This window comes from Lynx rufus, unplaced genomic scaffold (genome assembly GCF_022079265.1).
Source record: "Lynx rufus isolate CCGP_SWC_20201006 ecotype Redwood Valley unplaced genomic scaffold, mLynRuf1.p SCAF_12, whole genome shotgun sequence".
Lineage (NCBI taxonomy): Eukaryota > Metazoa > Chordata > Mammalia > Carnivora > Felidae > Lynx > Lynx rufus.
In genome coordinates, this window is record NW_025814826.1 from 11,987,537 (window position 1) to 12,015,120 (window position 27,584).

At 40.6% G+C, this 27,584-nt stretch overlaps 1 long non-coding RNA gene across 1 annotated transcript; it reads right to left on the reverse strand.

The window, feature by feature from the left end:
• Positions 1-3,383: 3,383 nt before the first annotated feature.
• Positions 3,384-25,712, reverse strand: LOC124507667 (uncharacterized). Its single transcript, XR_006961084.1, has 5 exons — positions 25,279-25,712; positions 14,416-17,301; positions 14,255-14,316; positions 13,858-13,963; positions 3,384-3,824 (listed from the first exon to the last, which is right to left on the reverse strand). It is a non-coding gene; the product is annotated as an uncharacterized LOC124507667 (long non-coding RNA).
• Positions 25,713-27,584: the final 1,872 nt, after the last annotated feature.

Below are 27,584 nucleotides of genomic sequence, written 5' to 3' on the forward strand. Positions count from 1 at the left end.
GGATTCCTCCCATATCCTGGATACTTTACCTTTAGCAGATACGATTTTTCAATATTTCTTCCCATCCTGTGGGTTGTCTTTTCATTCTCTTGGTAAGGTCTTTGGATGCACAAACGTTTTTAATTTTGATGAAGTCCAATTTATCTATTTATGTATTGGTTACTTATACTTTTGGTGTTGTATCTAAGAAACATGGCCTAATTTAAGGTCATGAAAACATAACACCTATGTTTTCTCCTAAGGGTTTTATAGTTCTAACTCTTCTATTTGGAGTTTTGATCCATTTTGTGTTAATTTTTGTATATGATATGAGGTAGGGAGTCCAACTTTACTCTTTTGCACATCGATATCCAATTGTCCCAGCACAGTTTGTGGAAAAGAATGTTCATTCCCATGGAAATCTCTCGGCACCCTTGTTGAAAACCCTTTGACCATACATGGAAGGGTTTATTTCTGGACTCTCAACTCTATATTCCATTGATCTATATGTCTATCCTGGTGCCAGAACCTCAGAGTTTTTATTGTTTTAGGCTTGTAATAAGTTTTGAAGTTGGGAAGAATGAATTCTCCCACTTTGTTCTTTTTCAAGATTGTTTTGGATATTCTGGATCTCTTACATGTCCATATAAGTTTTAGAATCAGGTTGCAAATTTCTGCAAAAAAAAAGTAGCTACAATTTTGATAAGGGTTGTATTCACCCTGTAGATCAATTTGGAGAGTATTGTCATCTTAACAATATTAAGTCTTTTGATCCATGAACATAGGATGACTTCCCATTTATTTAGGTCTTTAATTTCTTTCAATGATGTGTTACAGTTTTCATTATACAAATCTTGCACTTTCTTGTTGTTGTTAAATTTATTCTTGTTATTTTATTCTTACTGGTGCTATTGTATAGGAGGTTGTTCTCTTAATTTAATTTGCAGATTGTATATTGCTAATGTATGGAAATAAACTAATTTTCAGATGTTGATTTTGCATTCTACAGCTTTGCTAAACTTGTTTATTAGCCCTAAGAAATTTTTTATGGCTTCTTTAGGATTTTCAATATAGAATATCATGTCTTCTGAAAATAGAGGTAGTTTTCCTTTCATATATGTATGTCTTTTATTTCTTTTTCTTGCCCAACTGCCCTGGATATAACTTCCAATACAGTTTGAATGGAAGTGACAAGAGCAGATGTCCTTGTCTTGTTCCTTACCTTTGGGGAAAAGTTTTTAGCCTTTCATCATTAGGTATGATGTTAGCTGTGGTTTTGTGTAGATACTTTTTATTGTGTTGAGGCAGTGTCATATTTCTCAGGGGTTTTTTAGTGATTTTATCATGAAAGGGTGTTGGATTTTTGTTAAGTACTTTTTTCTGCATCTATTGAGATGACCGTGTTATTTTTGTCTTTATTGCATTAATATGGTGTATTTCATTGATTAATTTTTGTATGTTGAACCATCCTTGCATTCCTAGGATAAATCACATTTGTTAATGGCGTATATGCTTTTTATATGTTGCTGTATTCAGTTTGCTAGTACTTTGTTAAGGATTTTTGCATCCATATTTTTAAAAAATACTGGTGTGTAGATTATTTTACCTGTGATATCTTTATCTGACGTCAGTACCAGATAACACTGGATTCATAGGATGAATTGGGAAGTGATACCTCCTCATTTAATTTTTGGAGAATTTGTGAAGAGTTGGTATTATTTCTTCTTTAAATGTGTGGTAAAACTCACCAGTGAAGCTGTCTGATTCTGGTATTTTCCTTGTAGGAATTTAAAAAAAAATTAGTTTCTTTTCTTATTATAGGTCTATTCAGATTTTTTATTCCTTCTTGAGTTAGCTTTGATAATCTGTGTCTCTCTGGAATACCTCCATTTTACCAGGGTTATCTAATTTGTTTGTACATAGTTGTTCTTAGCATTCCCTTATTTTTCCCCTCTTTTTATTTCTATAATGTTAGTAGAAATGTCCCCTCATTTAATCTTCATTTTAGTAATTTGAGTCTTGTTTCCCTCTTTTTTTGGTTAGGCTAACTAAAAGTTTGTCAATTTCCTTTGTCTTTTCAAAGAACCAACTTTTGGTTCTATTAATTATACCTATTGTTTTTCCACCCTATTTCATTTATTTCTGCTCTGATTTTTATCATCTCCTTCCTGTTGATTGCTTTATGCTTATCTTGCTCTTACTTTTCTAACTTCATAAGGTGGAAATTTAGGTTATTAATTTGAGGTCTTTCTTTTTTAAAAATATAGGCAGTTATACGTTTCTAAGAAACTGCTTTCGGTGCATTAATTTTTGGCATGTTATGTATTTAATTTCATTTGTCTCAAAGTATTTTCTACTTTTCTTTGTGTTTTCTTCTTTGATCCATCGGTTATTTAGAAGTGTGTGACTTAATTTCCACGCATTTGCAAAGTCCCCAAATTTCTTTCTGTTATTGAATTCTAATTTCATTCCATCATGATTAGATGCATGAGTTCAATCTTTTATATTTGTTAAGACTTATTCTATGGACAAATCATATCTGTCCAATATACCATGTGTACTTTTTGTATTCTGCTGAAGATTTTGTATTCTGCTGTTGTTGTGTGGGATGTTCTGTATACATCTATTGACTCTAGTTTGTTTATAATGTTGTTCAAGTATTTTAGATCCCTTTTGGTCTCTTACCATTCTGTTTATTAGTGGAAGTTAAGTATTGAAGCCTCTGTTACTATTGAATTACCTATTACTCCCTTAAATTCTGTCAGTGTTGCTTCATGTATTTTACAACTCTATTGTTAGGTGCATATATGTTTATAATTGTTATAATTTCTTGATGAATTGACCCCTTTCTTATTCTAGAATGTCTCTAACAATAATTTGCTCTTACATTTGCTTGATTTTTCTCCCATTAGTGTGCAATTTTAGAAAATATTAAATATGTTCCAACCACAAAGTAGTGCGAAAATCATTTAAATTTTGGTTGTTTTAGAGTTCATTGTTTTTTCCTTAGTGTACAAATACATTTGTGCTAGAAATCTGGCTCAGTGCCATGTTTAAAGAAGTTAATGCTCAATATCGCTCTCTAGTGGACAACCATATACACTGACACTTCCTCTGTAGTGAAGGAAACCAGAAGAAGCACTCGTAACTCTCGCTGATGGAACCATGGACTACAGTCCTAGAAAGCTGTATAAATCCAACCCATAGAAACAGAGCCCAGTCTCCCACCTCACATTCTGGAGCCAGCAAAACCTGGACGTGGGGAAGCCTCCATTTTTTATTATAAGCCAACACCCTGGGATATACAAAAGCAGTAAGACCACTAGGGGCAGTGTAACCAAAACAACATGAATTTGCTCCTTTGGTGAATCACAGAAGCTATACCAGGTGAGTTGTCACACAAAGGAAACTTTATTTGCAGCAAATCAGGAGATCGCAAGGAATAACTTCCAAAGCCCTGACTCTTCAAGCAAGGGTGATTGGGTTTCTTTTGTTTAGGGTTAAGATGAATGTTTAGATGAGGAAGTCTTGTCATCATATGCAGAGGTGGGCATAAGGTCATGCATGGGCCTGAAAGGAACATGCCTACACATACATGTTATGTAAATGAGGCTACTGTTCCCTCCTTGAATGGAGATCTTAGTATTATACTGAGGCAAAGGTGATTGTTGGTCATTCCAGAGGTTACTCCATGGCCCCTCTGTGCAGGTGCAAGTCAGGGGTTTAGTTCAAACTGGTCTGGGTCATCTGGTCCAACTGGAGGTCTTGTCACATCATTCACTATTGCCTGCAGGGTGGTTTTGCTGTCCATTAGCCTGAGTTAAGAGATAAGCTGGAGAGAAGAGCTTAAGAAAAAAAAAAGTATGACAAAGGTCAGTGAGTACAAACAGGTGGGCAGGAAAGATCAGGTCTTGGGGTCTAGCTGGTGATAGGAGGACCCTGGGGAGGTTCCAAACCCAGAGATACTAGGATAAGTCCATTTAAGTTTTCCTGTTTTCATAGCAAACAAAGAAGAGAAACCCAGCAGCCGGTCAGATAGCTGGTCACAGCTTCTGCTTGACTTATACTGAGCAAATGTTTTGGCAGGGTGTGGTTGCAGGTCTGTATGTAATGTTTTTCCTCCTCTGATTGCCTTCAAGATCTCCTTAATTTGGTACTTAGGAGTCTGACAATGATTTTTTTTTCTTTAAAAAAATGTTTTTAACGTTTATTCATTTTTGAGAGAGAGAGACAGAGTGCGAGTGGGGGAGGGGCAGAGAGAGAGGGAGGCACAGAATCCGAAGCGGGCTCCAGGCTCCGAGCTGTCGGCATGGAGCCTGATGTGGGGCTCGAACCCACGAGCTGTGAGATCATGACCTGAGCCGAAGTCGGACGCTTAGCTGACTGAGCCACCCAGGTGCCCCTCACATTTTTTTTTTCTTTAATATATCTTTGGCTTATGTTCTTTCATTGACTTTGGAAAATTCTTGGCTATTATCTTTTCAAATATCCTTTACACTTCCTCTCACTCTCTTCTTCTGCGACTCCAATTACAAGTGTGTTAGCTCCTTATCCCACAACTTATCCCCCTTCCTTCCCTCCTCCTCCCCTTCACCTTCTCTTACTCCTCACCCTCCTCCTCCTCCTTCTTCTACTCCCTCTTTGTGTTTCAGTTTGTATGATTCCAGTCGACTTATTTCCAACTACGCTGATTGTTTCCTCTGAAGTTTCCAGGCTGTTAGTAAGCTTATTGAAGAAATTCTTCATCTCTGATCCCATTTTTTAAAATTTTATTTCTAGCATTTCCTTTGGACTGTTTGATAGTTTTTGTCTTTCTAATGCAATCAGTACCCCATCAGTTAATGCCCATTGTCCATTTTTCCATTAGATCTTTTAACATTTTAATCGTGGTTCTTTCAAATTCCCTGTCAATTCTAACATCTTGATCATCTCTGAGTCTGGACCCATTGAATGCCTTATTCCTTGAAGATGGATTGACTTTTCTTACTTTTTGTAGAAGCTATCTGTGATTGTATTTAAATTCATCCATGTTAGCTAACAGGAAATAAAAACTCACTGTGAGAGAAGGGAGAATCTGTACTGGGGACCCTCGTCTAATTGGAGGTTTCTGGGCAAGAGCTGAGTCTGGAAGAATATGTGACGGAGGTAGAAAGGGCCTCTGAAACCAGGCCTCCGCATAAGGCAGCCAGGCTTTGGCAAAAATAGCTAAGTGTGTGAATATCAACATTTTAAAAGCCACAGAATAAAATATCGAGTCTAAGACACACCCTGCAGCCTGCACAGAGATTCAGACAAGTAACAACATCACACACGGCAGGGATACCTCTGGCTGTACGGAACAAAGTTTGCTCGTTTGTTTGTTTTTTAACTAATGGGTTTCAATTTTTAAGACAAGTTTAGGGTTACCAAAGAAATGAGCAGAAAGTAAAGAGTTCACATATACCCCCTCCCAGTTTCCCCTATTATTATCTTGCATCGGTGTATATTTGTTGTAACTGATGAACCAATGTTGATGCATTATTATTAACTAAAGTCCTTGGTTTACATTGGGATTCACCCCATGTGTTTCTTTTTTTTTTTTTTTTTTAATTTTTTTTTTTTTCAACGTTTATTTATTTTTGGGACAGAGAGAGACAGAGCATGAACGGGGGAGGGGCAGAGAGAGAGGGAGACACAGAATCGGAAACAGGCTCCAGGCTCTGAGCCATCAGCACAGAGCCCGACGCGGGGCTCGAACTCACGGACCGCGAGATCGTGACCTGGCTGAAGTCGGACGCTTAACCGACTGCGCCACCCAGGCGCCCCATCACCCCCATGTGTTTCATAGTTCTATGAGGTTTGATGAATGCCTAGTGTCATATATCCGCCATTAGGACATCATATTCTTAGTTTCATGGCTCCACCTGTTCGTGACTTCTTTCCTGACAAACCCCTGGCAACCACGGATCTTTTTAGTGCCTCTACGGTTTTGCCCTTTCCAGAATGTCATAGAGTTGGAAGTATATAGTGTGCGGCCTTTTAAAATTGGCTTCTTTCACTTACAACACATGTTTAAGATTCCTCTGTGTCTTTGCATGGCCTGATAGCTCATTTCTCCTTACTGTTGGAAGATATTCCATTGTATGGATGTTGTGATGGTTAATGTTTACATGTCAATTTGACGGGGCCGTGGAGGGGGGCTGGAGGAGGCAGGCAGATATTAGGTTAAATATTATTCTGGGTATGTCTGTGAGGGTGTTCCTGGATGAGATTAACATTTGAATCAACAGACTGAATAAGGCAGATGGCCTTCCCCAGTGTGGGCAGGCTCCATCCAACCCACTGAATGCCAGAATAGAACAAAAAGCTGAGCAACAGAGAATTCGCTCTCTTTGCCTGAAGGTCTTCACGCTGGGACATCAGTCTTCTCTTGCCTTAGGACCCAGACTGGAACTTACATCATCAACTCTCCTCCTTCTTAGGCCTTTGGACTGCAGATCTGTGGACTTTTTGTCCCAAATATACATTTAAGAGAGGAACAAAACAGCCCAGAGAGAGAGCCAGACTAACTTACACTCCTCCATATGGAACAACCTAGAAACCAAATGTTTACAAGGCCAGGCGAAAGCAGGGCAAATGACAAGAAGCGCCCCCCCCCCCCATCATTTGGGACTTGTAAAACTCTACACCAGGGACATGTTCTACTTTTATTTCCAGATACATAATCAAGGTTTCTTCCAATGGTCTGCCTTAGTGCCTAGAATACAGAATTGGTAGACCCGGAGGAACTTGAGATGTATATGGAGATGGGGTGGGTGGTGTTGCAGAATGAAACAGGGTGGAACGTGAACCCTGTTTTACTCTTGTTATCATTTGCCTACCGAATTCCCAGGCAAGTGTAGCCTGCAGAAACACAGATTATGCGTAGAAATGTCGAGAACCATGAAGAAACATTTCAGACCCGTTATCACACCACCCAAACCTGACTATTCTTACCTCGAAATTTACCTGCCATCATTAATTTACTCAATTTGTCGGACATGTTATTTATCGGAAAGTACTGAACATTGCTAAGGTATTTTCTCCTCCTGTGTGTGTGTGTGTTTAATAAATGGTAAAGGGAGTTTTCAATCCCAGTTTAAAATTCTCGTGCAACTTTAAGCTAAAAAGCCAAAAGTCTAGGGTGAATCTATATTTATAAAGTCATAAGTGGCTGAGAATTGGAGTTATATAAAACATTTATACTTCTTTTCTTTCCCAGTGGTAAGGAGTGGAAGTGGAGGGCCAGAAGGCAAAAGACACACAGGCAAAAGCAGTCAGCTGACTAAACCTTCAGGTTTTAGTTAGATTCTTTTTTTTAAAGTTTATTTATTTATTTACTTTGGGGGGGGGCGCAGAAAGAGAGAATCCCAAGGGGAGAGAGAGAATTTGTCAGCACAGAGACCAATGCAGGGCTCGAACCCATGAACTGTCAGATCACAACCTGAGCCGAAACCAAGAGTCGGATGTTCAACCAAGTGAGCCACCCATGTGCCCCTTAGTTAGATGCTTAAAGGAGAAGACTTTAAGTAGATTAGATAAAATATCCTTCCAAGTATTTGCCAGTGCTTTATAACACGTTACCTTCTACCCCAGCTTGACCCATTCATTGCTGGTGGGAATGCAAAACGGGCCGGACACTTTGGAAGCCCATTTGGCAATTTATTACAAAACGTCATCTGCCATATAGTCCCATAATGGTGCTCCCAGGTGTTTTCCTAAATGAGCTGAAAACTTATGTCCACACAGAAACTTGTATGCAAATGTCTATAGCAGCTTTGTTCATAATTGCCCCAAATTGGAAACAACCAAGATGTCCTTCAATAAGTGAATGAATAAATAAACTGCGGTACAGAGAAACAGAACTAATAGAAAGTTACATATACATAACTTTTATTTTAATGTAGTCAACTTGTCAGCCTTTCAAAAAACATTTTTGTGCTATTTGCATGTTGGTCAAATGAATCTATCCTATCCCAACATCATAAAGGTGTAGCTACAGATATAGATAATATATCCTTTATATTTTCTTTTAAAAGTTTGAATATTTGGGGCAATAATTTTTGTCTGCTTTAGTTACTACTATATTCAAACGCCTGGAACAGTGTTGGCACAAAAAAAAGGCGGGCACTATTTGTTAAAAGAGTGGAACGAGAGGGGTACCTGGGTGGCTCAGTCGGTCGATCAACTGACTTTAGCTCAGGTCATGATCTCACGGTTTGGGAGTTCGAGCCCCGCATCGGGCTCTCTGCTGACAGTCTAGAATCCACTTCAGATCCTCTGTCCCCCTCTCTCTCTGCCCCTTCCTGGCTCATGCTTACTCTCCAAAATGAATTAACATTTCTATGTATATAACAAAAAGAGCGGAAGGAGAGGAAATGTTCAGGGGAAAACAAAGTAAAAATGGAAAAGCAGAATCGTGAGGGGGAACTGCGACGTCTTTGATTTGTGAGACATAGAGCAGGGCACGAGGCATACTTTTCAGCACTTCTGATTGATTGGAAATCAATGGGTGCCCATGTCGGGCACGATAAATCCTTGTGTTTGGCCATTATCCAACACAAAGTGCAAGAAGATAGCTACTGTCTGACTCAGCCACGACGTCAAATCAGGAAATAATGACACACAAAGGCGGCACTGTCACGCACGGTGGCTTCACCAGCTGCTTAGAGATCACCATTGACGAGTTCCAAACTGGTTACTAAGTTGACAATGTGTCTACCCTGTTGGGAGGTTTGTTTAACGAATAATTTTATGGCATCTTTCTATTGTGTTTGCTTTTCATGTAGCATGAGACAGCACGGTTTTACTTTGGTTTTAAAATGGTGAAGAAGGGCGCCTGGGTGGCGCAGTCGGTTAAGCGTCCGACTTCAGCCAGGTCACGATCTCGCGGTCCGGGAGTTCGAGCCCCGCGTCGGGCTCTGGGCTGATGGCTCAGAGCCTGGAGCCTGTTTCCGATTCTGTGTCTCCCTCTCTCTCTGCCCCTCCCCCGTTCATGCTCTGTCTCTCTCTGTCCCAAAAATAAATAAACGTTGAAAAAAAAAAATTTTAAATGGTGAAGATAATCTAAGTTTTAAGCTGGTGGGCCCGGTGATGTTACTTCTGGCTCTCATAAATTTTAATCCAAACATAAATTCTCCTCTTCAGGTATTCTATTTTCCTTCAGCTGCTGAGGAGACACTTTCCATAGCCCTGACAGCTATGGCCTTCAAAGCAGCATTGGCAATGACATTAATTAGTTTCGTTAGATCAACATTCATTGTTCTTTGAATCAATCAATGTAAGAACTGCCTAGTATTTTCTAAAAAAAATTTTTTTTAACGTTTATTTATTTTTGAGACAGAGAGAGACAGAGCATGAACGGGGGAGGGGCAGAGGGAGGGAGACACAGAATCTGAAACAGGTTCCAGGCTCTGAGCCATCAGCCCAGAGCCCGACGCAGGGCTCGAACTCACGGGCCGCGAGATCGTGACCTGAGCTGAAGTCGGACGCTTAACCGACTGAGCCACCCAGGCGCCCCAGAACTGCCTAGTATTTTCCTGGTACTAGTGGTACGATGTGGTCCCATCATCCTTAGGCTAAGAACCAAGGCAGATATCTTTCAGAAGCTGCAATGACAGAAACCTGGGTTCCCAAACTGAGCCAGTAAAATCTCCTGTAGGATTAGCACCATAGAGAGGGAGGATGTGAATCACTGGATAAGTTAGACGTTGACATCTGGTCAGAAGAAACATAGAGAACTTCTGTGGATGTGAAACTTCTGGGCAAAACTTACATCTTGATATACCACGGGACTCTGATATCACGCCCAAGAACTGAGGCACGGTTTTCATCTCTTATTATCTTACTTTTATCAATTCTGCCTCCTCTGTGACATACACATTTAGCATACCATGACTCATTATAAAACATGACTTCCCAATTTATCGGAACATGTTGCCTCATGTTACTGGTTGTCTGTATCTGGTCCACAATGTCTTTTGGTTGGGCACAAGTGTCACGGCAGATAAGCCGTATTAGCTAAATAGTGACGGTTCCGACACGTGCACCGTGAGTTGTCCAAGCTGCAAACCTGACCCCAAGTTCCCCCAGTCCCTCCCCCACCCCACTGCCCCACCCCCATCCCTTCCATCCTCTCTACCTGGATCCCAGGCCCCGTCCTGCCCCGCATCCAGTCCTACAGCCAGATCAGAGTTTATGGTTTCCTGTGCTTTCTAAGTCCAGGTTGCATGCTTCTCTTGGTCACGGAGCTTTTAACGACTGGAGGCAGTGAAATCTTCCCGCGTGGTATTCCTATCACACCACACAAATGTGAAGTTAAAAAAGAATTTCTTTACAAATTCTATCACTGGGAGTAGTATCGGTGAGGGCTTAGTGAATATTTTGCCTTGTGGATGGAAATATTTAACCTATACTCAAATATTGTTGGCTGTATTCTGGTATACTTTCTCACTCTGTCCACAGGGCAGTCATCTAGGTATGGTTTTATTTTTTTTTTAATGAAAAAAAATTTTTTTTTGAGAGAGAGACAGCATGAGCAGGGGAGAAGGGAAGAGAAAGAGAATCTTTTTTTTTTTTTTGACGTTCATTTATTTTTGACAGAGAGAGAGACAGAGAGAGCATGAGTGGGAGAGGGGCAGAGAGAGAGGGAGGCACAGAATCTGAAGCAGGCTCCAGGCTCCGAGCTGTCAGCACAGAGCCCGACGCAGGGCTCGAACTCACGGACCGTGAGATCATGACCTGAGCCAAAGTCAGACACTCAACCGACTGAGCCACCCAGGCGCCCCGCGGGCACGCGAGAGAATCTTAAGCAGGTTCCACACTCAGTGCAGAGCCCAACACGGGGGCTCGATCCCACAGCCCTGGGATCATGACCTGAGCTGAAATCAAGAATCAGAGGCTCAACTGACTGAGCCACCCAGGCGCCCCTAGACATCGTTTTAAAGTCAAACGTGTAGACACCGATTATCATTATTATTTATTTCAATACCTTGATTACGCTCATCGGTTCCTTCAAAAGAGAGCTTGATCACTTCTCCATAGTTTGGTTTGTTCCTATATAGCTCAGCCTCTTCCCACAGATCCCTCCCAGACATATTACGGGGCATTTTTCATCATTGAGGTCCTTGGCTAGGTCTCTGAATGGGGCCCACTCTACAAGGGGCCGCCGGTGCACATTCGGTCTTCCCTACGTGTAAGGATTTGTCACATGTTGTGACTCGTGCCACTTATCGGTACAGGGAAACGGCTCTTTTTCTGGATACTAGAGGTGCATAGAACTCCAGCTCTGAAGGGTAGCTGTGTCAAGAGCGACAGGATTGGGGAAAATGTACTGGAAAAGGAGAATGAAATTAAAGGGTCAACTTAAGGGGCGCCTGGGTGGCTCAGTCGGTTGAGCGTCCGACTTCAGCTCAGGTCATGATGATCTCCGGGTTCATGAGTTCGAGCCCCGCGTCGGGCTCTGTGATGACAGCTCAGAGCCTGGAGCCTGTTTCATATTCTGTGTCTCCCTCTCTCTCTGCCCCTCCCCCGCTCATGCTCTGTCTCTCTGTCTCAAAAATAAATAAAATATTAAAAAAAATTTTTTTTAATAAAGAAAATAAATAAAGGGTCAACTTAAAAACTTGGTGGATCTAGGTTATGTTGTATTTACCACATATCCTTCTGTCAGCCCTACTCAACTCACTAAGCTTGGTGGCTTAGTTCTTAGTTCATTTGGACACAGTTAATTTTCCTTTTTTACCTAAATCTTTTGTAGCATTAATAAAGCTGTGGGGGGCACCTGGGTGACTCAGTCGGTTAAGTGTCCGACTTTGGTTCAGGCCACGGTCTCACCATTTGTGGGTTCAAGCCCCGCGTCGGGCTCTGTGCTGTCAGCCTGGAGCCTGTTTACGAGTCTTTCTCTCTCTGTCTCTTTCTCTCTCTCTCTCTCAAAATAAATAAATAAACTTTAAAATAAACTTAAAAATAAATAAATAAATAAGTAAATAAGGTTGCAAATTCTTCTTCTGGTTTGTTCAGTAAATTGCTATCACATTGTTTCCCCAGTTTATGTAAACAAGGATTTATAAAGACTAAGCAAACAAGTAAACTTTGATTCTATTTAAAAAAATTTTTTTAATGTTTATGTTTTTTTTTGAGACAGAGAGAGCGAGCGAGCACGAGTGGGGGAGGGGCAGAGAGAGAGGGAGACCCAGAATCCGAGGCAGGCTCCAGGCTCTGGGCTGTCAGCACAGAGCCCCACGCGGGGCTTGAACTCACGAACCGCGAGGTCCATGACCTGACCCGAAGTCACATGCTTAACCGACTGAGTCATCCAGGCGCCCCAAGTAAAGTTTGATTCTAATCTGAATAATAAATGATTAAAATAAAGTCTATTAATTCTGTTAAAAATGGTTAGTAACCATCAATATTTGGTATGTGTTTTGTTTGTTTTAACAAACAAATTTAATTGATATAGGAAAATAATACCCTCAGATAATTAATTTAGAACTCTTGTTTCTATTTTTTCTTTGCTCCTGAGTAATTTAAAAGACTGATTATAAATTTCCAAATGGAAAGAATGCATTTTGTTTTGATTTTTTATTATTTTGTGAATTTCCACATTTTCTGCATTATGGTCCAAGAATGTGGTCTTATGTGAATTCTGATCTGGGGACTCTAAATTCTTCAGTGTGGCCTAATGTATCATAGTTTTGGTAAGTATTCCATGTGGATTTCAGTATAGGGCTCTCTATAGTGAATTGGCAAACAAAACTAAGGGTCTGAACAAACAAAACAAAACCAACTGAGCCACCCATGTAAAATGGGTTAATTACATGAAAGTTACATGAAAATTTTTACATGTTAATGTAAATTGTTAATTACATGAAATTTTTTAAATTTTTACTGTTCTCAGTTTGATATTTTTATTTCTCCGTTATACTTAACTTTCCTACTCTGGTTGGGGATTTCTCATTTTCTCCTTGTCATTCTGTCGAGTTTGTTTGCTATACATTTGAAGGCATATTGATAGGTACATTAGTGGTTCATCAATAAGGGATGCCTTCTCACTAATAAAGATTTTTGCCATATAGTCCAGTTATTTTCATTTTTATAGTTATACTTTTCTTTATATTAGTGTTTGCCTTCTATATCTTTCCCATTCTTTTGGTTCGCTTTTTTTTTTTTTTTTTTTAATTTCAGAGGGAGAGAGAGCATGACTGGGTAGAGGGACAGAGGGGACGAGGGAGAGAGAGAATCTCAAGCAGGCTGCATGCTCAGTATGGAGCCCAATGTGTGGCTTGATCCCACGACCCTGGGATCATGACCTGAGCCAAATTCAAGGGTCGGACACTCAACTGACTGAGCCATCTAGGCACCCCTTTTTGGTCCCTTTTTATTTTTAATGTATGATTTTTGAATACCGAAGAGTTAGAATTTGTTTTTACCCCACTATGAGAGCTTCTGCCTTTTCTTTCTTTTCAAAGTAGGATCTACACCCAACGTAGGGCTCAAACTTACAACCTGAGGTCAAGGGTCACATGCTGCTCCCACTGAGCCAGCCAGGCATCTCTGCGAGCTTCTGCCTTTTAATTGGATGAAATTATTGTATGTCTACTTTGTTTCTCATATCTTCCCATCCTAGTTTTTGTTTGCCAATTATCACTCTTTCCTATTCCTCATCCCCTTCCTACCTTTGTTGGACTGAGGAATTTTTTCTCTGCATATTTAATTTTCATTCTCTTTTATGGCATATATATAGACAGATATCTGTATCTATATAGATGGATAGATACAGATATCTATCTTCCTAGCACCTAACATGTACATGATGTATTAATAGAATAGCGCTTATACTCACATGTTTAATGCACTTACTTAATTTGTAGTCTTCTAGTAACATCTAGAGATATTCAGTGTCTTTTTATGTTCTCAAACGTGATTTGAGCATGGTTTGACTTCCCTCCTTCCGTTCCAGAATCTTCTACGTGCAGATAATGAGCAAGGTAAGTTCCAGTTTGTTGTGTTAAAGTTTTTTGGCTCTTTTCACATTTTACACCAACAATTAGACTTTATATGCTTTGCTAGTATTACCACTATTTTTCACATCCCACGTACATATCCCTCACTTTTCAAGTCGCTGTTTAATTTCCTAGAATATATCCCCAAACAATTCTTCTAGGAAGAATGAGTGGCTATGCCCCTTAGCCTGCTTATCCATGAGGGCTCCTCAGTTTTTCCAGGAACCACTTAGCTGAAGCAATGTCTGGCTTACCTGCTCCAGTTTCCACACTGAGGATTCTATCTGTGAGGAGGCCGCAATCGCCCTTTGTCCACCTGCGAAGAAGGAGAAGAAGAAGTGTGCCTGCTCTGTACCCAGATGCCCATGGATAATTCTAAATATTCCAAGAACTCTCTCTTGCTTCTCGTACTTACTTATTTGGCCTTGGAGTTGCTGTAAAATGTCCACACCCTCAAACTGAAGTTTTTCTGCATATCTTCCGGGCTACAGTTTTCTTGGGTAAAGGAACATGGCGCTTTAGCACTTCTGTCCATCACTTGGCTGCTTCTGAGTGTCCCAGGGGAAGAGTCTGTTTCTGTTTAACTAGGACCTCCCTCGCTGCACTCACAACAGCAGAGCGGTCTGCCGGTTGAGTCAGATGCGGCTCTGGTGAGCTGTGTCCAAAGCCCAGAAGCTAAACGGTGTCATGTTTTCATAGTGGCCATATGTACAGGGTGGTACAGTAGACTCAGTGATGACTTTCCAAGGATGTCCATGGAGTAAGTCCCAGAATTGGCCAAAGTGTTAACGTACATGGTAAAAGGAACTTTGCGGTTGTGACGAAGGATCACGTTAAGTTGGAAAGAACGTCCTGTACAGTATTAACCAGGTGGGCCCAATGTAATCATGAGACTGGGGAAAGGGTTGCAGTCAGAAAGGCAGATGTGGCCACAGAAGCTAAGCTCAGAGAGATGAACTTTGAAGATGGAGGAAGGGACTCGAGCCAAAGAATGCAGGCAGCTTCTAGAAAAGCAGGGAAATGAATTCTCCACTACAGCCTCCAGAAGGAACACAACTCTGCCAACACCTTGAGTTTAGCCCCTAAAACCCCATGTCCACCTTCTGACCTCCAGAACTGTAAGGTAATATATTGGTGCTGTCTTAAGGCACTACGTTTGTTACGCTTTGTTATAGCAGCAATAGGAAACTAATGCAGTGGCATCTTTCTCCAGCAATAATGACTCTTTGGGTGTGGCTTCTCTATTCCCCATGCTCCCTTCAAGGTAGGGTGGTCCAAGCCAAAGCTCTTCAGAGAAACCTGTTTCCTCTTCCTTGCCCTAGAGTCAGGAGAACGGACAGGTGCCAGTTACCTTACAAATGGGAATCCGTGGAGGTTTGCGCTTCAGGGGAACAATGCTATCGGGTTGTGTTGGCTACTATAAAGGCAAAACAACCCAGGAAAGTCATTGGGACTGGTGAAAGATGAAATCAGGGATGTGGGAGGAAGAAGCAAGTAAAAGAAAGGGCCTCTGCCCTGATGAACCACGCCGGAGAGCTGGGTAGAAGGCATAGTCTCACTGGCTAGATTCTCTACCCCGGCTGTGAGACCACAGGGTAAAGAAATCTCCAGATTATTTCCTGAAAGTTCTTCACCCCAGCTATTACATCTAGAAGCAACCTGCTCTTGCAGATATGTGTCAATGCTTCATAAGCACAAGTTGACCTCTGGATACTGGCTCAAGGCCAGTCCCCGGACCCGACCTCCCAGACCCAGACATGCCATCCCTTCACTTCTCTCTCTAAGAGAGAGAGAGAGGGACAGCGAGACGGAGACTCATCGGCAGAGCTGGCTCACCCTCTACCTTTACAGTAACTCTATTTCAGGGGCCTCATTCCCCATATCTAGTCCGGTTGATCTGGGAGATCCCCATAACTTCAAATCTTACAGAACAAGAATTAGAACACAGCTTCCTTTCCTCGGAAAAGTCTCTGAACTCTTTAACTGCTTCTTGCCCCTCCCCACACAAGAGAAATGTGCTTCCAGGTGATTTTCCTGTCCCTGGGGTCGACTGTGAAGCAAGTAGCAATTATAAAGAGAGCAAGTTAACCAAACGTAATTTTTGACTGTGTACCCTTCCATGGTTGGGCATGAATCCTTACTCTGACTTTCCATGAATTCTTCTGACGAACTTTGCCCCTCATGCTGTCGTGTATCTTTAATGGTAGAAATCAAGTGACACAGTTCCTGGCATATTAAAAATGCCCAGTACACATGAATTACTTTGAAGTTATACTGTAGCAGAGAATACTGATTGCTTCACAATATCCATTCTCCCTTCTTTAATAATAAAACCCTAGGAAGTGTGTTTGGCTATAAGAGGGTATCTCTTAGACCCTTAGCAATTAGATATGGCCAGTGAGATGTAACTAAGTATTCTCTGAGGCTCAGCTCCATAAAAGGAGGGGACCTGTGCCTTTTGACAGGTCTACTCTTCCTTTTTCCTGTGTTTGGAGTATGAACATGGTGACTGGAGCAGAGCAGGACTCTTGCGTCATTTACTTCTAGATTATTTTTATGTGAGAAAAATTAACGGCTCTATTGTTTAAGCCACTTTATTTTGGGTTTCTGTGTGCAGCTAAATATAATCCTGACCAAATCAAGCATATTTTTCCTTGCCTGTAGAGAACAGAAGAAAAGAAACATGGAGAGAGGACAGAGGAAATGGCAGGGGGTGGGGGCGGTGGGCCGAAAGGAAAACAAAACAGTGTTAAGATTCTAGGGGTGGTGTATTCCCTGAAGTCTTTCAAAGAACAAAAGGTACATATGTGTGCTGCTGTCACACGTGTGTTGGCGACACGAATTAGCTCATACGCAACTGGTAAGCAGGGAAATGGTATCAGTGAAACAATGGTGAGGTCACTTTGGTTCATAAACCATTTTTCCTGCATGTGATTTCCAAGAAATCAGGAGCAAACTTTCTCCACAATGAAAGCAAGCCTTAGCAATACATGAACGCCCTAAGAAAGAAATCCCACAAGGTATCTTCCTTTCGTGAAAGCAAGGGCTGGGGTGGTGATTCCAAGAACTGCTACACATCTCCCAACATTAAACTTTTTGATGAAGTTGTGAAGACAGATAAGGAAGTTGAAACAATATTTCCTTCTATATTAAAAAAAAAAAAAGATGAAGCCTCCTGAATCAGATGTTTCATTTTGATAATCTGGTCTCTTGCAGGCAAATGACCTTATGTTTCCAGGAAGAAAGTGCAAGCCACCAAGTTCAAACGCTACCCAGGGCAAGCTGCTAGTGGAGACTGAGCCTTAAAAAAAAAAAAAAAAAAAAAAAAGATGTTTGCTGTTTTCTTAGCGCTCCTGTTATAAAGTTGCATGGCATGGTCTGCCCCTAACCCTATTTATCCCATATGCCTGTTATTTTTAGCACATGTTTTTGCAGAATGCAAAGCTTTAAATGAATGCATACATGATTTTATACATATAAAAAAATTAGATGTTAAGAAAACAATAAGAATAGGTCTAGAGCAAACTATAACTGATAAAGTATTCCTCTTCCACATCTTAGCACCAATCCTTTAGCCCAGCTTGGCTTTCCAACCCGCTTCCTTATATAATTTCATTTCTCTTATCATCTAGAATAAAATCTTGAAAAACGCCGAACCTTAAACATTTTACCCTCCATGCTCCTTTTCTCAGGAGGCTACTAGAGGAAATACTCTTGCAGATTGCGAGCATGAATGGAGGCATGCAAGAGTGAGGGGCTCAGGGCAAGAAAGCAGTGGGGTAAGGTCTAAGGCGATGGTGACTGATGGTCCCGGAAAACCTCTGGGGCTAACACAAGACAAATGGCTCAGATGGGCTTCCTGGGAAATGCAAAGGAGGGGATCCGCTTGTACCTATGGAAAAGTAACATCTAAAGGTATTTTGCAGCTCTACTGGGGACACCAGGAAGAGACTCAAGAAACAAGAGACAGGACGGCACTTGCACCTCCCACTATACAGTGTGGGTCACGCATCCTACACTGGCCATTAGGACGGAAGAATAACAACATGGTAATATCCTGTTACATTTCAAGAGTTCCAGTAACAGCCTTGTGCTTTTAATAGGAGATTTACTTGCCCTGAGCCCATGGGATATTTTGTGCTTTTGTTCCTGTGGCCTAGCTCAGAGGGTTTCCCTCCGTCCTAAAACCCTGGTCAGGAAGCATCATCTCTGCACATTTTCCAGAGGTATAAAATTCTGATCGTTTAGTTGCTCTTTTTGAGTGTGCTTATCTAGACCTTTGGCTTCAAATGACAACAGTACACCTGTTTCTCTCAATTTCCTAAGCCCAGCCCCGATCTTGCTCCTGAAAGATTCCTTGCGAATCTTATACGCCTCTTTGACGGATACTAGGTTTATTGTGATATAGGCCTCCCTTGCAAAAGGTGGGCCTTCATTAGGTCAATCACTGAAGAAGAGGCTGATCCTTGGAGAGGAAACAACCTCTTAAAATATATACAGGTGAATGCCTATTCTTTTCAAACTATTCCAAAAAAAAATAGAAGAGGAAGGAAAACTTCCAAATGTATTCTCTGAGGCTAGTAGTACCCTGATACCCAAAACAGATAAAGACACCACAAAAAAGGAGAAATACAGGCCAGTATCTCTCATGAATATAGATGCAAAAATTCTCAACAAAACAGCAAACTGAATCCGACAAGACATTAAAAAAAAAAATCATACACCATGATCCGGTGGGATTTATACCCCGGATGCAAGGGTGGTTCCATATTTGCAAAGCAATCAACGTGATCTATCACATCAAGAAAAAGGAAAAATACCGTGTGATCATTTCAATAGATGCAGAAAAAGCATCTGACAAAGTACAACATCCATTCATGATAAAAACCCTCTGCAAAGTAGGTCTAGAGGGAATATACTTCAATATAATAAAGGCCTTATATTAGAAACCCACAGCCAACATCGTGCTCAATGGTGAAAAACTGAGAGCTTTTCCCCTAAGGTCAGGAACAAGACAAGGATGCCCACTCTCACCACTTTTTTTCAACATAGTACTAGAAGTCCTAGCCACAGCAATTAGACAACATTAAGAAACAACAGGCATCCAAACTGGTAAGGAAGCAGTAAAATTCTGTTTACAGATGACGTGATAGTATATATATAAAACCCTAAAGACTCCACCACAAAATGACTAGAACACATAAGTGAATTCAGTAAAGTTGCAGGATACAAAATTATCATACAGAAATATGTTGCATTCCTATATGCTAATAATAAAGCAGCAGAAGGTGAAAGCGAGAAAATAATCCCATTTACAATTACACCGGAAACAATAAAATATCTAGTAGTAAACTTAACCAAAGACGTGAAAGACACCTGTACTCTAAAAACGACAAAACACTGATGAAAGAAATTTAAGATGACACAAAGAATAGAAAGACATTCTATGCTCATGGATTAGAAAAACAAACACTGCTAAAATGGCCATACCACCCAAAACAGTCTACAGATTTAATGCCATCCCTATCAAAATGCCAACAGCATTTCCCACAGAGCTGGAACAAACAATCCTAAAATTTGTCTGGAGCCACAGAAGACCTTGAATAGCCAAAGCAGTCTTGAAAATGAAAAACCAAACTGGAGCTATCACAGTTCCAGACTTCAAGTTACATTACAAAAATTGGTAATAATTAAAATCGTATGACACCAAGCATAAAAATAGACACAGAGATCAACAGACTGGAAGGGAAAGCCCAGAAATAAGCCCACAATTATATGCTCACTTAATCTTTGGCAAAGGAGGAATGAATATACAAAGGGGAAAAGTCTCTTCGACAAATGGTGTTGGGAAAACTGGACAGCTACACACAAAAGAATGAAAGGGGACCACTTTTTTTCACCATACACAAAAATAAAGTGAAAATGGATGAAAGATCTAAATGTGAGGCCTGAAACCATAAAAATCCTAGAAGAAAGCACATGAAGTAATAGCTCTGACATTGGCCACAGAACATTTTTCTTTTCTTTTTTTAAAAAAAATTTTAAAAATGTTTATTTATTTACTTTTTAAAAATTTTTTAATGTTTTTATTTATTTTTGAGACAGAGACACAGCATGAGCAGGGGAGGGGCAGAGAGAGAGGGAGACACAGAATCGGAAGCAGGCTCCGGACACAGGACTGGGAACTCACAGACCATGAGATCATGACCTGAGCCAAAGTCGGATGCTTAACCAACTGAGCCACCAAGGTGGCCCTATGGGACATTTTTCTTAGGCAAGGGAAATGAAAGCAAAAATAAACTATTGGGACTACCTCAAAATAAAAAGTTTCTGATAGCAAAAAACAAAACAAAAACAAAAACAAAAAAACAAAGAACAAAAAAACAAAAGGCAACCTATTGAATGGGAGAAGATATTTGTACATGGCTTCTCCAGTAAAGGGTTAATATCCAAAATACATGAAGAACTTAATACAGCTCGAACCCAAAAAACAGATAATCCAATTAAAAAATGGGCAGAAGACATGAACAGACATTTCTCCAGGAGACATCCAGATGCCCCACAGACATGTGAAAAGATGTTCAACATCACTCATCATCAGGGAAATGCGAATCAAAGCGAGAATGAGATACCACCTCACACCTGTCAGGCTAAAATCAAAATCATAAGAAATCACAAGTGTTGGTGAAGATACGGAGAAAAAGGAACCCTCTTGCGCTGTTGGTGGGAATGCAAACTAGTGCAGCCACTGAAGAAAACACTGTGGAGGTTCCTCAAAAAGTTAAAAATTGAACTCCCGTATGATCCAGTAGCTACACTACTGGGTATTTACCCCCCCCCCCAAAATACAAAAACACTAATTCAAAGGGATCCATGCACCTCTACGTTTATAGCAGCATTATTGACAATAGCCCAAATCGGGAAGCAGCTCAAGTACCCATTGACTGAGGAATTGACAAAGATGTGGTGTATATACCTATACTATAAATATTATTAAAAAATGAAATCTTGCCATTTGCAACACCATGGATAGAGTTGGAGAGTGTAATGCTAAGTAAAATAAGTCAGACTGAGAAAGACAAATAGCCTGTAATTTCACTCATATTTGGGATTTAAGAAACAAGACAGAAGAACTGAGGTAAACGAGAGAGAGAGAGAGAGACCAAGAAGCAGACTCTTTACTAGAGAGAACAAACCGATGGTCACCAGAGGGGAGACGGGTGAGGAGATGGATGAAGTAATGGATGAGGATTAAAGAATACGCTTATCATGATGAAAAAACAATTAAAAATACACATGCAAGTGAGATCATGAATTCCTCCTTCTGGCCTTGTTTTGTTTCTTTTCATTGCACAATCTGCCGCTTAACTTGCGGTTTTGAGTTACTTCCCTGTGCAATCTTTTGGAATGCATTTTCCGTGACAACAAGGAATCCAAACTTATGTTAAAAATCTAACGGTTGGAGTGGTTAAGAATGCAAATAATACAGCCAGGTGACAAAGTGTTCAAGGGATGTCTTCTGAGCCTGGCGACATGAGCAGGCAAAACATTTTTTAAAAACCTGTCTCAACTTACATTTTGGTCCGGCAGCTGAAACATCCCATTGACAGTGATGATTACAGAACTCTTAAATTCTGACTTGTTAAAATGGGAACAACAATGGGAACAACGAGGATCCGAGGAACCAAAAAATACGGTAACTCTAGACGTGTAGAAAAATTGCCGTTCCCCGGGCGCAGCGCCAGGCCTCAAAGACCACTTCCAGCATAGACCCAGCCTTCAGGAAGTTTCTATAAGATGAAGTAATGATGACATAGAAGAAACGATAGGGAAGAAAAGCAAAGACAAGGCCATTTCTGATGACGCGCAAAATTACATAGGAAGGGCTATCGAAAGAGCTGAAGGATGAGGGAGCCATCCAAAGGTCAAGTTACTACAACTGCCTCATTATCCACACCGCGAGAGACTGAATGATTGAAACTGTAGTAATTTTCCATATGAGTACAGTTCAGAAATGATGCATTTTCCTGGCTGTGTAAATGCAATTGCTACGGCTCATTCTGAACATCTGGAACGTTTTTGGCCATGCGAAACTTGGAACAGAGCATTTGGCATCCTTGTGAAGGGTGTGTGCTTTCACCGTTTAGGGAGGAATCCCAGAGAGAATGCCACAGTTAAAAGCAAATACAATTTGTAATATACCGAAAGAGTACTGGCCTGTGAGATAGAGGAATACCCAGCTGATAAATGATGGAGCCCAGGGTAACCTAAATGTCAATGTGGCACATCTCCTGCGAGATGCGGATGCATTCAGAGACTTTAATGATTTTACTTGCTTAATAGAACCCAGACGCTCCTAACTATTCCAGGTATTATTTTTTTTTTAATTTTTTTTTCAACGTTTTATTTATTTTTGGGACAGAAAGAGACAGAGCATGAACGGGGGAGGGGCAGAGAGAGAGGGAGACACAGAATCGGAAACAGGCTCCAGGCTCTGAGCCATCAGCCCAGAGCCTGACGCGGGGCTCGAACTCCCGGACCGCGAGATCGTGACCTGGCTGAAGTCGGACGCCTAACCGACTGCGCCACCCAGGCGCCCATATTCCAGGTATTATTAAACATTAAATTGAACTTGAGTGGACACAACATATTATGGTGTTCTTTCAATAATCGTTTCAGACACTGGTGTAGAAAGAGCTGTGTCCTTTTATCAACATGGCTATTTCGCATGCGCTACGGTAAATTCTTGTATATTGCTGACCATCTCTTCATATTTTCTGTTAGAAGAATTCTGTATCCAGTGCACTACAGTGTATTTATATTTCTTGCCTGAAGTGTTATTCATCAGGGTCAGTGAAAGAATATAGAAAATAGAACCTTGAAACAAAGCAAATGACCCAATTGACAGTCGAAACTCTTTTTTTTAAGACCCACTTCACGTTAGCTTTGCTTTAAAATTTTTCAGTAGCCCCCTAGAATATTTCTATTTTGTGGAGGAGAGGGCTTTCTAAATGAGATGAAATGTATTTTAATTTCTTAGGGAAGCGGAATTCAACACACACCTTTGAAATGAGAGTCACGTGCCATGATGTAAGTTAATTCAACTATATTTACGAGTTATGTTTAAGTTATTGGTATGTCATCCAACCATACTTTTATTACCTGTGAAAGGTGTGGCTCCTGACTGTGATGGAATATTTATTTGTTTATTTATTGGGGGGGGGGCAGGGAGAGACTCTTAAGCAGGTTCCACGCCCGGTGCAGAGCCCCAAGCAGGACTAGATCTCACAACTGTGAGATCCTGATCTGAGCTGAAATCAAGAGTTGGTGGCTTAATCAACTGAGCCACCTAGGCACCCCTGTGATGGAATTTTCAGTGCAGACGACCAGTTCAACATGACGAAATCACCTATGATGAAGGAATTTTAAACACAGCTTTGTAAAAGAAGGCAAGAACACCAATCCAAAGGAATACATGTGCCCCTATGTTTATAGCAGCATTATTTACCATTGCTAAGATATGGAAGCAAACCCAGTGTCCGTCAATTGATGGATGGATAAAGCAGATGTGGCATATATTCACAATGGAATATTATTCAGCCATAAAAAGAATGAAATCTTGCCATTTGCAATGACACAGATGGAGCTAGAGGGTGTGATGCTTAGTGACATAAGTCGGTCAGCGAAAGACAAATACTATATGATTTCACTCATCCGTGGAGTTTAAGAAACAAAACAAGACGAATAAGCAAAGGGGGGGAAACATCACTGTATGTTAACTAACTGGAATTACAATTAAAACTTAAAAGTAGCTTTGTAAAAATTGTAAATACCTGGGAAAAATGGTAATTTAACAACAGAGACGATTATGATTTACACATCAGTGTTCTATTGTAAAATAACCAGTCACACTACATCCAAACTTAAGAAGTAATATTTACTAAGAAATAATTATTCACTCTTCACAAGTGTCTTTACACTTATTTCAATGTTCTTTTGAAATAGGGAGCACCCCTTGCATATTTAAGAAGTGACTGAATTGACAAAATATTATTCACATATTTGTTTTCCAGGAAGATATTCTCTTTTAAGTGAGCTTCTCTAGAATGTACGTAAATTTGTTCCAGAAAAGTCAGCTGAGGAGTGTTTTAAGTGGTGGTTTCACTGTTCAATAAAACATTGTTCATAACCTTGTTGATGCAAAACCCTGAGGAAGGAAATGTGTTCCGGAATGAAGGTTAACATTATAAAGAGTTTAGGGCAGTCTGGTTAGTCATGTGGCTGAGATTTTAAAAAGGAAGAGAAAGTTACATAATTCAATAGAGCAAGTGACCTATAAGTGATTGACTGTTTTTTGTCTTTATGGTAAAATGAAATCTTTAGAAATAGCAATAATGCTAATTAGGATAGTACTATTCATTATTAGTATTTCAAGGACCTGAAAAAGACAAAGTTCTCAGTTCTGGAGATTGAATAAAAATGTATCATAGTCATTCTTATCTTTACTGCTACCCATAAGCAACATTATAAACCAGGAAGAGATCCAAGGTGCAATTTTTAAATAATAGTACTATACTTTAGGCATTGCGTGGAATATAAAGAGATTTTAATATATAGTAATATCTCTAAAAATTTTTTTTTAATGTTTATTTATTTTTGAGAGAGACAGAGACAGAATGCAAGTGGGTTAGGGGCAGAGAAGGAGACACAGAATCAGAGGCAGGCTCCAGGCTCTGAGCTGTCAGCACAGAGCTGGACGCGGGGCTTGAACTCACGTGCCATGAGATCACGACCTGAGCCAAAGTCAGACGCTCAACCGACTGAGCCACCCAGGCGCCCCAATATATAGTAATATCTTTGGTTAGGCATATCCTACCATGGTCATTGTTAGAGCATATTTGTATTTGTGGATCTGTTTTTGTATCGGACCAAAGAAAGTAACATGTTCTGGAAAATAACATTAGCGTCTGTGGCTACCCCATGATCATGGTTTGGGCCTAAACTAATAAATAATATGTTGATCTTACTATGCCTACATAAATATTATTCAAAGATGAGTCATGTAAAGCGATATGATTACATTTCTTTTCTTGGTCAGTTTGCCTCATTTTTTCCCACTGGTTTGTACTCTAATTTCTTATTAATTCATCTCCCCTTTCCCAGAAGCAGGAACCTCTTGCTATGTTCACATACATTACTTTTCTTGGAGACATGCCGCCTAGAGCCCTCTATCATCCAGTTTCAAATGGGATCGCTCCTTTCTGGGCCTCTTACATACCTGTCATCCCAGGGTCTCCCTTCAACAACATCCTTCACCAATGTTTGCCTCTTACTGATGCTGAAGCCTCTGTGTTGTGGGAAACTTCTCACCTCCTTTGACTTGCGGTCTTCTTATTGTGCAGCAAGTGCACATTTAATTTGCCACTTACTTCCTGTCAAAGAGAGCATGAGAGAGAAACTTTGTGATCGATTTTTTGTAGTATGTAGAAAAAGTCTTTCGTTCTATCACACTTGAATGATCTTGATCGGTTCAGTATACAGTTGTCGGTTAGAAATCACTTTCCCTTAGAATTTTGAAGGCATGGCTCCATTGTTCCGTAGCTCCAAGACTTTCTGGTGGGAAGTCCAATCCATTCAGATTCTCGGTCGGGAGCTTAGGACATGTTTCTTCTACCTGGGAACCTATGCACGAACTCAGTCTCCAGTGTTGTCTCCTCCATAAACGCTGGGAACCAAGGCTGAAAGTACCAACTCTCTAATCACAAGCTTGGTCTTTCTGGCAACCAGCCTCCATCACGAAGCTATCTAGGGCTCCTTTCACATCCGGCCATTAGCTACCTCATTAGCATAACTAAGACGCACGTTATCACTCGTGAAACTTGCAGGGTTTCTGAAGCTCTGGTCCAGGAACTGGAGACAAAGACTAAACATATAAACACCACATCCGGTCCTATGGCCTTTGACCAATGCATAATGTCATTGTCTACCATTATGGTATCATGCAAAAGAGCTTCACCACCTATGTTTCACCCACCCATCCTTCCTGTTATTCCTCAGACTTCGGGCAGCTATTTTTTACTGCCTCTATGATTTTACTTTTCCCATAATGTCGTATGGTTAGAATCATACAGTATGTAGCCTTTTGAGACTGGCTGCTTTCACACAGCAATATGAAGTTAAGGTGCCCCCCATGTGTTTGCATGACTTAATAGCTCACTTCTTTTTATCGCTGAATAATCTCCCATTGTATGGGTGTATCACAGTTCATTTATCCATTTAACTTATTGACTGATACCACGTTTGCGTCCGGTTTGGGGCAATTATGAATAAAGCAGCTCCAACTATTCACGTGCAGGGTTTTGCATGGGCATAAATTTTCCACTCATTTGAGCAAACATCCATAAGTGTGGTAACTGGTTCGTGCGGCAAGACTATCTTGATCTGTGTAAGAATATCCAAATGATCTTCCAAAGTAGATCAACCATTTGGCTATCCTCTCGCAATGAATAGGCATTCTTTTTGCTCCCCGTCCTCACTGGCATTTGGTGTTGTAATTTGGATTTTAGCCTTTCTAATAGGCGTATAGTGTTATCTCATTGTTGCTTTAATTTGCATTTCCCTAAGGTCATATGCTGTTGAGTCTCATCAAAGACTTCCTTGCCATTTACATATCTTATCTGATGAAGTGTCTGTTTCAGATCTTTTGCCCAGTTTAAAAAAAAAATTTTTTTTTTAACATTTATTATTGAGAGACAGAGAGACACAGAGCGTGAGCAGGGGAGGGGCAGAGAGCGGGGGAGACACAGAATCCGAAGCAGGCTCCAGGCTCCGAGCTGTCAGCACAGAGCCCAACTCGGGGCTTGAACCCACGAACCCGTGAGATCATGACCTGAGCCAAAGCCGGTTGCCCAACCAACTGAGCCACCCAGGCACCCCAGATCTTTTGCCCAGTTTTAAATTAGGTTGTTTTCCTATTGTTGAGGTTTCGGTGTTCTTTGACTGTTTTCGATACAATCCCTTCATCAGATATGTATTTTGCAAATATTTTCTTGTAGTTTGTAGCTTGTCTTTTCATTTTGTAAACAGTGTCTTTCACAGAAGTTTTACATTTTAATGAAGTCTAACTTGTCAATTTTCTATTTCATGGATTGTGTTTTGGTGTTGTGTCTAAAAACTTACGACCAAACCTAAGGTCACCTAGTTTTTCTCCTATGTTATTTTTCAGAAGTTTAAAGTTGCATGTTTTAAATTTAGGTGTATGATCCATTTCAAATTAAGTTCTGCAAAAGGTGTAAGGTCTATGTCTAGACTTTCTTTTGGGGGGGGCAGGTGGAAATTCAGTTGTTCCAGCACCATTAAAAACAATTTTTTTTAATGTTTATTTACTTTTGAGAGAGAGAAGACAGAAACAGAGCACAGGTGTGGGAGGGGCAGAAAGAGAGGGAGACATAGAATTTGAAGCAGGCTCCAGGCTCTGAGCTGTTGTCCCAGAGTCCTACATAGGGCTTGAACCCACTAACTGCAAGATCATGACGTGAGCAGAAGTAGGTTGCTTAACCGACTGAGGCACCCAGGCGCCCCTTC